The sequence below is a fragment of the Otolemur garnettii genome, unplaced genomic scaffold, assembly GCF_000181295.1.
Source record: "Otolemur garnettii isolate 467f Iridium unplaced genomic scaffold, OtoGar3 scaffold00196, whole genome shotgun sequence".
Classification (NCBI taxonomy): Eukaryota; Metazoa; Chordata; class Mammalia; order Primates; family Galagidae; genus Otolemur; species Otolemur garnettii.
This window is the reverse complement of record NW_003852591.1, coordinates 851334-866318: the sequence shown is the minus strand read 5'-3', so window position 1 is coordinate 866318 and position 14985 is coordinate 851334.

The following is a 14985-nucleotide window of genomic DNA, read 5'->3' as shown; positions in this document are numbered from 1 at the left end:
TCATTGTTGTTTGGCAGGCCCGGACTGGATTCCAACCCGCCACGTTGGGTGTATGTGGCTGGAGCCTTAGCCACTTGAGCCACAGGAGCCGAGCCAATGTTGTTTTTAAGTAAGGTGACCAGACGTCCCGCTTTTGGCAGGACAGTCCTGATTTTTAACAATTTGTCCCGCATCCCACGACGTTTTAAAAAAGTCCCGATTTTTGGAAAGAATGCATGACAAACTAGGGAAGGGCAGGACAACGGTTTTCAGCTGCCGAAAAGGTTAATGTAACTCCATTTGGGAATGAAAAGGCTAATGTAAACTCCCTAGTCCCCTCCTGGGCAAGGTCGCCCAGATGGACCAGCACCGTACTCCTTTGAGCCACAGGCTCTGCCTTACACATAATTTTTTTTTAATGTATTATATTTGTAAATTGTACTCATGTTGAAATCAAAAATATATATGTTACAATACTATTTTTGCGTTCTATGAAAATTTTTGTTGCTCCACATAGACCAAATTTTTAATTAAGAACACTCCCTCCCCATCCCCACCCCCGTCAATGGTGTCCCGCTTTACCAATGTTAAAATCTGGTCACCTTATTTTTAAGGGGTGAGGAGGAGGCAGAATTGAAATCTACCAAGATAACTGAAGCGAATAACTCCAGGCACAGATAACAAAAAGTTCTTCCATATATCCTTAAATAAGAGCAATTGCTGCTTTTAGAAGAAATCTAAGTTTTACTAAATCTTCCCCTGTTTGGAAATACCTAAACATTTCTAAATTAACTTGGAGCTGCCAAGACATTCCTTATTGTGGAGAGAACAGTCTTCTTTCTCTGTTCTCTTTCTCCAAAACGATTTTCTTTTTTTCATTGCAGGTTGGGAAAGCAGGAGGGGAAGAAATTCTTTATGTGTTTAAATGGAACATGTGAAATCTTATCAAAACAAGAATCCAGTTAAAAATACTTTCTCTCTGGCTCATTCAACAGTTGAGTAAGGGGTGGAAAGGGAGGGTTTTTTTTTTTAATTGAATGGTAACTATGTACATTAATGCACTTCTGGGGTACAGTGTGGGGTTTTCACATGCAATCTGAAATACTTCCATCAAACTGGCCAACACAGCCTTCATGTCATTTTCTCAGTTATTGTTTTAAAACGTTCACATTCTAAGAAAGATTCACTTGTACCCCTGTAAGAAAGACCTCAGAAGTGATCCCTCCAATCCTCCTCCCTCCACCCATTCCCCCCTCCCTTCTCCCTCCCCCTCGGGAGGGGGTTTATAAACATCAGTTCCCTTGGAATGGATCAGTCAGTATCTGGCATAACTATGGTGAGTCAAGCTGTCCGGAAGAGGGTAAATTGTGGAATTAACGATCAGAAACCAACACTCAACATCTTAATCAAAACAGGAGGCCATGTGCAGTCCCTGGCTCAAGGTAAATTAGGAGTGAGGAACAGTGATGTGCTGTAGAAACTAAGTTGGTTTCCTCTGGGGTTGGGGACACATGCTCCCTGCCCCACAACCCAGGGGGCTGGGATATGTGCTCCTATGTGCTGGACCCACGGGTGAGATTCTGAGTCCATAGCTGTAGGGTGAGGAGAAGGGGAGGAGGGGAAAAATCTCGGGCAGTGAGGGAGATGGAGAGGGGGAGGTAGGAGTGCATGTGAGAGATGGGACAGGGTGTTCCCTGAACTTGGGTCCTATCTGTAACTCGCTCACTCTGGTGGCAGGCAGACTCTTTTCTGAGGTAGGAGGAATCGCCTGACTATACAAGTCCTCACTTGCTGGTCATTGATGAATAGTGTGGAGTCAGTGTGGCTGTACTGACTGGTCAGCTGGGCTCACGAGCACTTCAGCACTCAAGATCCATGCTCTGTGCTGTCATCAGAGCAGGACATGGGGATGGCTTCTTTGATACGTGTATCACCGCACCTCAGACTTGTGCCCCACACTGACGGGTCAGTTTAATGAGAGGGCAGGAACTTGGGTGTGGGCAGATGTCTGAGAGGGTCACCAGAGCATGGACGCAGGCAGGACCCGGCAGAGGAGAAGCAAGACCAGCTCCTGGGCTCCCAACACACTGTCTAGTGGGCTGAGCTTGTCTCTTATCTCTGGAAAGTTTGTGTTTTTTCTTTTCCAGAACTTGACTTCAGGATTAAATAAAAACAACAAAAATAATACCCACTAGTATCTACACATCCAGTATACACAAGGCGCACACAGCAACTCCTCTGGTGGTTTGTGCCCCCTCCATCTCCACCCTGCCTTTTCCTTTGGTCTCCCTTTGGGCTTGGCCAGGGTGAGGGGTGGTGATGGAAAGCAGCCACTAGGCCAGCACCGGTGTTTGTGGACTTACAGAATGCCTCCTTTTCTGCTGTGATATCCCTCACCACACACCAAAGGAAGTGTGGTGGAGGTGGGCAACTGCCCAGGGCCTCGGGGGAAGGTCTCCAGAATGCGTCTTGCTCAGTCCCCATCAGTCTGTTGACCCCGCTGACCTTCCCAGGACACTACTTTGGGCATAGAAGTGTAGGATAATCCTGGCTGAAAAGGTGTGAGGGAAAGTTCTGGGAGCCTTTCCTGGGAAGGGGTTCCTTGCTCTTAAGCAGTTGCACAAGTGAGAGGCTTCCTCTTGCTCCTGTGTTTAGTACTGTTGTCTCAAGATGCTTCACTCTGCAGATGTCATGGGGAAAGCTGTCCAAAGAGGACCTCATATGAAGGATGAAGAAAGGGTAGATTCTGGGTCCTCATTGTTGGCACTGGGGCCCTGATTTAAATAACCCTGACATAGCCCTCTTTCACATCACTTCTTATCTTATGAGATATGAAATATTCCTATAATGTATGGATAATATTTTCAACCCCCTGTGGTTCAAACCTTTTCTGTGGGGTCTTGTACTTGCAGCCGAAAGCACAGTGGGTGGGGTAGCTACAGACTGTGCATCTTGTATTCACTTCTGTCATCTAAGGACATTGTCTAAAGGAGCTAATGCTGTCCTGGTTGTTTCTTGGGTCTTATTTATTATCTTTGTCCAAACTACTATATAGCGCCTTTAGCGGGTCACCCAGCTAAGTAGGTTCAAGTATCATAGAAGGAGAACTCTAGAAGTTTATTTTCGTTCTGAATCTGCTGCCTTGACTCTTCTCCATTCTCATTTCCCCCAGCTTCCCATTTCTTTCTCCAGCATCCGATATTCAGCCTCCCCTCTTCCTCGGCTCTGACTCTGGGTACTCCTCCCCCACACAGCTCTGACCACCCACTGGTTGAGATTCCAGGTCTCCCCCCTGCTCTGCGGCCTTCTCGGTGACTTAGGTAAATGCTGCCGTGGTTTCCCCTCTCATTTCCCACCGCGGCACCATCTTGTAGCTTCCCGTTTGAGTCATCTCAGGATCTTTGCATCTAATCCTTTGTTGTCAGAGTTTCTCTCCTGGGTTCTTCTGCTAGCGCATCTGCTTACTTAGACCAGAGTTTTGTCCAACTGCTGGACTTCCCAGTGTCTCTGTCTGCACAGGCTCCAAGCCCCTCCCTTGAGTCCTGAGTTGTCTGCCCCTTCGTTTCTGAGGAGAGTTACTGCTTTTCTGTGTGCACATCACGAAAAAAGCCAGGTGAAGGTGTTGCCTGGGAAGATGGCCTTCCCCTGCTCGGCTCTGCTCAGTGGTCTCGGCCCCTTCTCAGACCAGAACTTAAATCCCACTCTGGATGTTTTTGATGGAAAAAGAGGCAGCTAATTACCTTCAGCCCAGGTTTAGCAACCAGGGATTTTTCCATTTGGTTTTTCAGGCCTACGATAAGAAGACTGTATTAGGCACTAAGAGGTACGCAAACCTGTACAAAAAGCCTTTCTGCCTTTGTTTTAGTAGGAGATGCCAGCCTGCCTCGAAGGTCTCTTTCAGCTCTTAAATTCCATTCCTCCAAATAAGACAGTAAAATATTCAGCTTTACGGATTGCTAACAGATTCTTGGACCGAAGCGTGAGCCGCCCTCACCACGCCTGAGTGGATAACAGTGCAAAGTACAGAGGTATAACATGTGCAATGCATCGTCTTTCCTCTTTAAAAACTCATTTTATAAAACTCCTTAATTGAATCAGGCTTGAACTTCCTGTGGCATAAAACCAAATAGAATTACACCGATGCTAAAAATGTAAATGCATCCCAGATACCACTGGCTGATATGTTCCAGGGAACATTTAAGCCTAAAGACACACACTGTGATAATACAGCAGAGCCCAAGGACGGCATTTGCGATATAAACATCTGTGGGAACTTTGTTTAATTCCCTGCTTTCTCAGGAGTGTAAAACTAGTTCTGACCTTGGGAATCCTAGAATGTCAGATCTGGAAAGGCCTGGAAGAGATCATTGATTGTTCTCTAGATGGTGAAAGGATGCCTGGAGGGGTGAAGAGACATTCTCCGGGCATTTAAAGTACAAAGAGACATGGCCAGGTCAGTTCAAAACACCTGCTTTAAGCTTCTGCTTCGTGCCTATCACTGCCCTGGGTGTTGTGATCGGAGGCGAAGAGGAGACAGCTCCTGCTCTTGAGGTAGCCCCGGTAGCCCTGAGTATCTGGAAGTCCAGATCTGTTCTACTTTTTCCCTCAATTATGAATCAATTTCTTGGGAAATAGGAAACTGTATTTTAGCAGAGCATACTTAAGAGACTGAGACAAAATAAAAGGTCATCTCCATGTCTCCTGGTTTTGAGCTCAATTCCCCATTAGGAAATTCTACATGAGTGGCAGAATGTCAATCAGCTCTGCCCCTCGTGGCTCCTTTGTGTGTCTTTCATTGCATTGCAGAAGCTTTTCCCTTCCCTTCCCTTCCCTTCCCTTCCCTTCCCTTCCCTTCCCTTCCTTTCCCTTCCCTTCTCTTCCCTTTCCTCTCTCCTTTCCTTTCTCCTTTTCCCTTCCCTTCCTTTCCCTACTCTTCCCTTCCCTTCTCTTCCCTACTCTTCCCTTCCCTTCCCTTCCCTTTCCTTCCCTTTCTCCTTTCCTTTCCCTCTCCTCCTCTCTCCTTCCTTCCCCTCCCCCCTTCCCCTCTCCTCTCCTCTCCTCTCCTCTCCTCTCCTTTCCTTTCCTTAATCGAGTCCCACTCTGTGCCCTGTGTAGAGCGCTGTGGTGTCATAGCTCACAGCAACCTCAAACTTTTAGACTTGGGCAATCCTCTTGCCTCAGCCTCTCAAGTAGCTGGGACTACAGGCACCCGCCACAACACCCAGGTAGTTTTTCTATTTTTAGTAGAGATGAGGTCTCACTCTTGCAGAGGTTGATGTTGAACTCCTGAGCTCAAGGGACCCACCTGCCTCGGCCTCTCAGGGTGGTAGGATTATAGGAGTGAGCCACTGTGCCCAGCCCAGAAGCTTATTTCTTATTATTCATTCATAACACATCCATGGGTAGCCACAACCTGGTGGCATTTCAGCCCACCATAGTCTCCCTGTTTGGGGGCAGGTTAGGGGATATCCCTTGGAGAATGCATGTATTAAATGCTTCTTTTCTTTTCTTTTTTGAGAATTGTAGTTGGCCATTCAAGAAGGAAAATTGTGCCGGGTGATGCTCCCAAACTAGTGTGAAGATTTTGGCTCCAGTCATCGGGCCTGGTACCCCTCTTTTTCAGTGTCGTTGCCAGGCACACGTGTCACTGACACAAATTTCCTCTCTGACAAGTTGAACTCTCCCCCTCTCAGCTTCATTACACCTGCAGCCAGAGCTCTGCTGTAGAGGAAGCCATGCCAGACACTCTGATTCACGTGCCTAAAATATCAACTGGCCTGAGTATGCGGGTGTGCGATAAATCTGGAAAGCATAAATCAGATCATCAGATGCTAAATCTGCTCGTGCACACAGGCTGTGGCAGGCATGGCCAGTGCCCTCCAGCTCTTTCAGGGCTACTCCCAGGGGGAGGTTAAAGGACATAGCTCACAGGCCAGGGAGGGGGGGTGCAGAGGGCAGGATCTGACATGCAGAAGAGGCCTCAACGCCACCAACAGAGCGCAGCCTCATGGACTGTTCCAAGAGGCCAAGCAAGGAGCGCCTGAAGAGAAGCTCTGAAAAATCTTCTCATATTGAGAACATGGGCCAAGGCCTCTTCCCTGAGTTTGGACATCTGAGAGAAGGATGGCTTCAGCTTCACCAGGAATACTGTCAAGATGGAAGAAATGATACACAGAACCTGGCAGGATTCTGGGAGCCTCCTTAAAGAATATTCTGGAAAACCCCAACCAATGAGGCCCTCCTTTTAGTGAACAGAGAAAACTGCCTCTGTTGAGCCACTTAATCATTCCAAAGCACATGGGGGAAAAGGGCCTTGTCTCCATAGCTGTGACCAGGCTGTCAGAGCCTGGGGTTACTTGGTCTGGGCCTGGGGACAGCTGGTTTGTTCATAGCTGGCAGGGCTTCTCAGGGTCTGACATGCCAGGATTCCTAGTTCAAAACGAATTTGATGATCCCATGGAAGTAGAGCGTGTTCCCATCACCGATTTCCAGCCCTTAGGCATTGCTATGGCAGGGGTAGGTCCCGGAGGTCAGTGTGACCCTACCCTAGAATCAGATCAGAGTCTTCAGGGCTTTGAGTACAGCGACTCAGGAGAATAAGAAGTGGGTGTCAAACAGATGGGATGAGCTGGGAGCTGCTGAAGCAGCATTAGATGTAAATTCAGGGAAATTAAGCAGCAATCAATGTTTCACCTAAGGTGTCAAGAGTTACATTCTAGGGAGCCAAGAAGGACTCAGGAGGGGACAGAAAGGCTCCACCTGTCATCTCCCTGTGAGGTGAGTGAGGCCGACCTTGTCTCCAGGCATTGGCAATGAGACCATCCACATGCAACAAGGTGAGCTATTGAGACATTATTGGCTTCTCTAACCTATCAGAAAAAAGAATGGAAAGATAATTTTCCCCTTTCCCTTCCGGGAAAGGCAGCCAGGTCTTTGTGTTCCCAGACCTGGGTGCCTTGACCCCAGGCAGGGAATTCCCAGCTCTTTGTCAATCAGGCCCACCTGGGGAAATAAGGAGGCTTCCAAGAAGGGCAGGGGTAGAAGTTTTTGTTCTTCATGGGTAAGTGCATGTTAGGGCCTGGCCCCAGGAGGTGGTTGGATCCAGGGAACTTGGAAAACAAGACGTTTCCAAGAACTCTATGGGGCCTGTATCGTCCTCTTGGTCACCCACCATGGCCAGATGAGGGACGGCTGTGAATGCTCAGGGATCCTAGACATGTGGCTATGGGGGCAGGTTAAGGGTCCTCTTAGGGAGCCTGAGGATGCTGAGAAGAGTCTCAAAGGTGGTCTTTGTGGCTGTCTGGAGCAGAAGTACCCAACAGAGGCTTCAAAGAGCAGCAACAGCCACATGAAAAGAATGACCCACACTGATTGCAGAATGAGTTGATCTTGATAATCTCCTGTGTTCGAGATATATTAACATAATTCTACATGGCCTCGGTCCCCTTTCCTCATGCAGAATGACTGATGCAGCCCCCCTGGATCTCCATTCACAAGCACACTCTGTCTCTCTACGTGGGCCAAGGCAACAGTCGTACAGCTGTGCACCATTTGGACACCACCACCTAGTGATAAATGCATACATGTGAGTTTTGGAGGAAGACGTGTTGCAGATTGGCTAAGTCTAAGATGCTGACAAGAAACATTACACAAGCTTTTGGATTTAATAATAAAAAAAAGGCTTCCATTCTTTTCGTTTCAGACTGCAAAACCAACAGCTGCCCAGGGTCAGGCCCGACACTCAAGGGGCCATTTCCCTGTTTGCCCGAGTAAGCTCCAGTATGCTTCACACCACTGAGAAAGCCAAGGTCACAAGCTCTGGCTTTGATGCACAGCTGGCTTTGACTTTGCTTTCTGAGTTCAGCCCTCTCCCTGGATCATCTCCTCAGTAAAGGTAACACTATCTCTTTAAGGCTCAAAGTCCCATGATCAGAGGTCTCAGGGCATGGGGATGTGTGGGCTGATGGACTCCCAAATGTCCCAGAGCTGTCCCTCCATCTCTTTTTATCTCACTTTCCAACATGCCCCCACATTCACCGTTCTTTTCCAGTAGTAAACACCTGTCTTCTTTAAGGTGTAGTCAAATACCTCTTTTCTGGGACTCTTCCCCCAAACTCCAGGCAGAAGTCATGGCTTGCACCTGAGCGTGACCCACTATTTTATTTCATTGTAGGTCACAGTTCTTTGCTTACCTATCTTTCTCACTTATTAGATAGCAAATCCCTGGAGAAAAAGAGCCACATTTTACTAATTCCCTGAGCTTTCTGTAAATAGAAATGTAATAATTCTTTTTCCTTATGTCATTTACAAATTCATTTAAGAAAAATACTGTAGAGGTGGAAAGCCCACACTGGGGAAATACCTGGTTTTCAAGCGATACAAGCCATCCAAGTCAAAAACTCTGGTAAGATTGTTTATTGAAAGATAAATTTCTTTTTAAAAATTTGGAGTAAAATATGCGTAATATTTACTATTTTAACAATTTTTAAATGTACAATTCTGCAGCATTCAGCACATTTAGACTGTTGTGCAATCATCCCCACGCCCTATCCGGGATGGTTTCATCTTTCCCAACGGAAACTCGGTACTCATTGAACACTAACTTCCCATTCCCTCCCTCCCCCAGTTCCCAGCAACCATCGTTCTACTTCCTGTTTCTATGAATTTGACAACTTTAAGTGTCTCATGTAAGGTGAACCATATAGTATTTGTCCTTTTATGACTGGCTTATTTCACCGAGCAAAATGTACTCAAGACTAATCCCTGTCGTAGCTTGTGATAGAATTTCCTTCCTTTTTTTTTTCGGAGACAGTCTCTCATTGTCACTCTTGATAGAGTGCTGTTGCCTCATAGCTCACAGCAACCTCAAACTCTTGGGCTCAAGAGATCCTCTTGCCTCAGCCTCTTGAATAGCTAGGGCTGAAGGCGCCTGCCACAATGCCCAGGTATTTATTTTTTTTTAGAGACGAGGTCTTGCTCTTGCTCAGGCTGGTCTCAAACCTGTGAGTTCAGGCAATCCACCTGCTTTGGCCTCCCAGAGTGCTAGATTACAGGCATGAGCCATCATGCTCGGCCTAGAATTTCCTTCCTTTTAAAGACTGAATAATATTCCTTCATAAGTATATACTTCTTTCATCTGCCAATAGATATTGGGTTGCTTCTACCTTTGGGCTGTTTGAATAATCTTGCTATGGGTATGCAAAGACCTGTTCAAATTCCTGTATTCAATTCTTTGGGGTATATGCCCAGAAGTGAAATTGCTGGGTCACATACTCACTATATGGTTGATTTTTTGAGGCATTGCCATACCACTTTCCACATGGCTGTACCAATTTACAGTCACACCGGCAAAGCACAAGCATTCTTGTTTCTCCACTTTCTCACCAACACTTGTCAGTATCTTTTCTTTCTGTCTTTTTTTTCTTTTTTCTGAATAAGCCTAATGGGTATGACGTGGTATCTCCTTGTGGTTTGGATATGCATTTCCCTAATGATTAGTGTTGTTGAGCAAAAGACAAATTCACTTTTCTATAGATTATTAAGGAAATACACCATATACTATAGGACATTTGGAAAATACAGAAATAATAATGCAAGGAAAATATAGAAACACACAATGAGAAACAAAAACCTTTAATTCAATTACCCAGAGATGAATACTCTTAAGATTTTGGGGTATCTTTCCAGTCTTTTCTCCCCATCTAAATAATTTTTTTTTTTTTTGAGATAGAGTCTTACTATGTTGCCGTCAGTAGAGTGCTGTGCTGCCACAGCTCACAGCAACCTCAACCTTTTGGGCTTAAGTGATTCTCTTGCCTCAGGCTCCCATTACAATGCCCGGCTATTTCTGTTGTTGTTGTTGTCATTGTTGTTTAGCAGACCCAGGCTGGGTTTGAACTCACCAGCCCAGAGGCATGTGGTTGGCACTCTAACTGAGCTATGGGTGCCAAGCACATCTAAATAAATCTTTTATGGCAAAAATTAATTTTCTTAGTAACAAGTCCTCACCTAACCCTGCCCCCAGAAAAGAACTTTTTTGTACAGCAAATTCTTTGCTAAGTTTCACTTTTTTGTGTAGTGAATTCTTTGGTGGGGGCTATCCTGGAGGAAAAAGTATATCATTGGGTTTGGGGGTTACTATTAGGATTTTGTTTTGCTGAACAGGCACAAAACAAAGCGTGAGAGAAAATCACTCTGGTGATGAGACTTTTAGGGCTGTATTGGAAGGAACTTGCTCAGCCTGAGAAGAGTAACAGGTGAGGGAGGCTGCTGGCAAAGGAGGAGAGCTCTGGAGGAAAGAACAGATGTCCACGGAAGCATTTGATTACATTTCTGTAACCACACCAGAGCTTCAGTAAAATGTTATTGCTCACCAGTGCACAGTGGAGTGTATTTGCTTGCTGGGAACGCTGGGAATGTGCCAGAAGCGGAACAAGGCTAAGAAGAACAAGAGCAAGGGTTTGCCCTGGGTGGAAGAAGAGCTCGTGCACTCAGAAATATGGGCCTTTAGAAAGCTTGGGCAGATACTGTGTGCACGTTGCTCTGTTAGTATTTTCCAGTATAATTCAATAATCTTCTAAAGTATTCTATCTGTAGCTAAGACTGAACTTGTTACCAAAAATCTGCTTTTTCTTCCTGGGGGCCTTTGTAGTTAGATGTGGCCATTAGATGTGACTGAGTTTTAGCCAAGGGCAAGTGGTTATGGTTGGTGGCATTTCTGGGTCAAAGTTTTTAGAAAGCAAGGCTTCCCCTCCTGCCCTGTCTGCCAGCTTAATGAAGGTGGTAACAAGGCCCTAGGGGTTGGGGGAGCCAAAAGGTGGAGAAAACCTGGGTTTCTGAAAAAACAGTAGAACTGGGACTATACAGTAGAGAGCAAGCCATATGCAGACCAGAATCACTTGCTTCAGCCTGAGATCTGAGTTAAAAGTAAGTTTCTACTTCTAGGGCAGCCTAGTCTGCCACAGCAAATTATTATCCATAGGTGCAGTTGAATTACCAACCACGCTATGTTTAGATCAGCCACAGAGGGCTGAATGAAATACCATAAAGGGTAGTATTGTGTGGTGAGCTCAGCTGCCCCGTAGTTGGGTATATTAGATAAAATGCTCCAGGCTGTAAATTGAAACCCATAAACCAGAAGGGGTTTATTGGCTGATGAGGAGTCCAGAGGTGCAGTGGACTCCATTGATGGCTATGATGATGTGAGGAGGCACAGTGGACTCTATTGATGGCTATGATGCTGTGAGGACTTGATTTCTTCCCATCTCTCTTCCCTTTCAGACAAATGTTGTTTGCCTTGTACAGCCAGTTTCCTGGGGATTGCAGGAGGACAGGCTGCCATCAGGCTTACGGGGGGCTCCACTGTGCAGGCAACAAGGAAGGACGGTTCCCTCAGTCAGCCAACACCATCTCAGAGCTTTGTGCTGAACCAAACCCTGTGGCCAGGGGGGTCGGATTTCCCAACATGGCCTGGACCAATTAGACTTGTCTGCTGGTGCTGAAGGTTGGCCTGGTCCCACCCCTCCACCTGACCACCAAGTGATGCCTATTTCTACAAAGGAACGGAAAGACTAGGTTGCCCAGATGTACAGAGGAGAAAATCACTTGATTTCGACTTTCTCTAAAATAGGAAAAGATCTTTTGAAGATGTTAAAAAAAAGTGAATTAATTTCTCCCTTACGTGGATTGAACTACTTCTTTGGGAAAATTACTTTCTGCAAAAAAAAAGACAAGAGGGTTGAAACCATGAAAAAGGTAAATTCTTTAAAGACAAGGACACAGATTCAACAAGCTGGGGGAAACTAAATGACTTGGAAACAAAGTGCAGGTATTTCAGAAATAATAAAATATAAGAGGCTTTTTCATAGTGAGGTGGTACAAGTGGAATAAAAAAAGACAGTGGTGTATCCCCATGTCATGTGTGGAATAATTAAGTTCGGATTCGTTTCTCAGGCTGTTGCCTCTGTGATATTAAAATACTTTGCACGCTTACCCTGTGCTTTAAGCCATGAGCCAAGGACATTATCTCTATGCTAAGTTCAAACTAGATGTGCTGATCTCGGCTGTTCCTCCAAACAGTGTATATTCATTTTCCTGAACACTTACCGTGTCCTAGAAGTAAAAGGGAGGTAGTTAGGTGAATGCTCCCCCCACCCCGTACCGTATTACTCTTTACCTTTAAGACAGGAGTTAGATAAGTTTTCCTTGTTAGTTCAGAGAATTAGGCCAATTATTCTAATGCACACAAAAATAATTTCTTTCAGTGCAGCCTCTCTTTGATTAACTTAAAATCCCTGCCTGTAAAATCTGCACAGACAAAAGAAACGCGAAGAGATCTGCTATAATAAGATTAAGCTCAACGGCAAGCCAGGTGTGGAATTGAAAATTAATTGGCAACGCCAACCACAAAATGATCTAATTCCCTTTTGCTGCTGCTCTGCGGAGACAGCACAAGCAAGGGAGCGCGCTCTGCCTGTTCCTGTCCCACCCTCCCCGGTGCATCCGCGTCCTTCCAGTTCAACCCTCCATAGCCAACTCAAGAGTGGGCTGGGGAGTTGGCTCTCACTTCCATAGTAAACCCACCCAAAAGCTCACCGTCCTCTGGCGTCTTTTACTAAAGCTGTTAATAACCATTTCCCCTCCACATTATAACCTTTACTTCTTTGAAATAGTAAACTATTTCCAGGTTGTAGAAAAGTGTAAGAAAAAAACCAACACTGTTTCATTTCTCAGTATATCAAAACATTTTTCCATTGCTGTTTGTATTTATTTTCTTCTCTCTCTCTCTCTCTCTCTCTTTTTATTGAATGGTAACTATGTACATTAATGCACTTCTAGGGTACAGTGTGGTGTTTTCACACACAATCCAAAACACTTCCATCAAACTGGTTAACATAGCCTTCATGTCATTTTCTTAGTTATTGTGTTAAAACATTCACATTCTACTCTTAGAAAGACTCACTTGTACCCTTGTAAGATAAACCACAGAAGTGATCCCTCCAATCCTCCTCCCTCCACCCATTCCTATCTCCCCTTTCCCTCCCTCCTCCCCATATTCTTAGGCTGTTATTAGGTTATAGCTTTCATATAAAAGGTAGTATTTATTTTCTATTGCTGTGTAGTAAATTACCATAAGCCCGATAGCTTAGAACTGCACCACCACATAATACATCCACGTCAGCACTGCACAATACGGCCATGTAACAAAACTGCACCTTACCCCCTGAGTCTATAAAAAATAACAATGGTAATTTTTAAAGATGGCATTGACAATGCAATAACCTTCAGGCACATTTTATAAATGAAAATCTCTCTCTGTGTGTGTACATATATCATATATATAACATATTTATATTAAATATAAAAAAAATTCAACTTTACTTCTACTTCCTCCATGGAAACTTCCTGGACTCCTCCAGCACTTATCTCCAGATTTCCTGGTACTCACTGAAAGGGCATTAAACAATAGGCATCAAAAGCTTGAACTGTGAAGTCAGTCAGACCTGCCATCAACCCAGATCTACGAGACTGGGGGCAGGTCGTTCATCTACTCTGAGCCTCAGTTTCCTCCTCTGAAAAATAGGACTGACTTGAGAATGAAATAAGATCACGCAGGCAGGACACTGGAAACAGCTGAGTAACGTCAACCATTATCAGTATGTCTACATAGCCCGCCCACCCTCTTGGAGTAGCACATTGGACAGAGAGTCCAAGTGGACAGTGCACAACCCATCCTTCTTAGACTAAACCAAAAGGAATCAAAATGCTTTTCGAAGTGCTGATGAGTGCAGACCAGGTTGGGCTGCAGGGCCAGGGATACTCTGAGTGACTATCTGTTCTAAGGCCCTCAGGGAGAACTTCACAAACAAAATCCCCCAAATCCAACCCACTCAAGTGAAAAACTAGAAAAAACTAGAAAATCAGAGAAAAAACTAGAAAATCAGAGAAAAAACTAGAACAGGACTGCAAAAGTCAGCGCACTGTTCAAAAGAGCACTGCCAGTCAGAACGATCTGTCTGATGCCTGGTCCACAGACATGTGGGTCTTGCCAGAATTTGGAAACGGGCCAAAGTCACATATGAAAATTTTATGTCTTAGATTCTTAGTCCATCTGCTACAACAAAATACCATAGATCGGGTGGTTTACCAACAACAGAAATTTACTTCTCACAGTTCTAGAAGCTGGGAAGTCCAGGATCAAGGTGCCAACACGTTCCGGGTCTGGTGAGGACCCTCTTCCTCTCCTGTTGTCTTCATGCGGCAGAAGGGGAGAGGAAACTCCAGAGTCTCATAAGGGCACTAATCCCATTCCCAAGGACTCTGTCCTCATGACCTAACTGCCTCCTAAAGCCCCACCTCCTGGTACCCTCAACTTGGAGGTTGGATTTCAACATATCAAACTGCAGGGGACACAAGCTTTCAGACCGTAGCAGATTCTAAGTGGGTTGGGTGGGAGGGAAAACACTTAAAATTTTTAAGAGAACAACACATTTTTAATCACCTAAAAATAAAAAAGTCAACAAATGAGCCATTTATGAAGGATCTTTATAAATATATTGATGAAAACAAGTCTTTTAGGCCTGGAATTTGAATTTATAAGCTATCCAGGACTTGCACTTGGAGTGATAAAAGTTTATTTCTTTCTAAAATACAAATATCCCTTGGTTATTAGAGATTCATAAGATCCTGGACTACAAAATGCTGTATTAATACAGGCTCGGGGCTCTGCGCCTGTGGCTCAAGCGGCTAAGGCGCCAGCCCCATACACCTAAGGTGGTGGATTCGAATCCCCAGCCTGGGCCCGCCAAACAACAATGATGGCTGCAACCAAAAAAATGGCCAGGTGTTGTGGTGGGCACCTGTAGTCCCAGCTACTTGGGAGGCTGAGGCAGGAGACTCGCTTGAGCCCAGGAGTTGGAGGTTGCTGTGAGCGTGATGCCATGGCACTCTACCCAGGGGGATAGCTTGAGGCTCCGTCTCAAAAAAAAAAAAAAAATACAGGCTTGG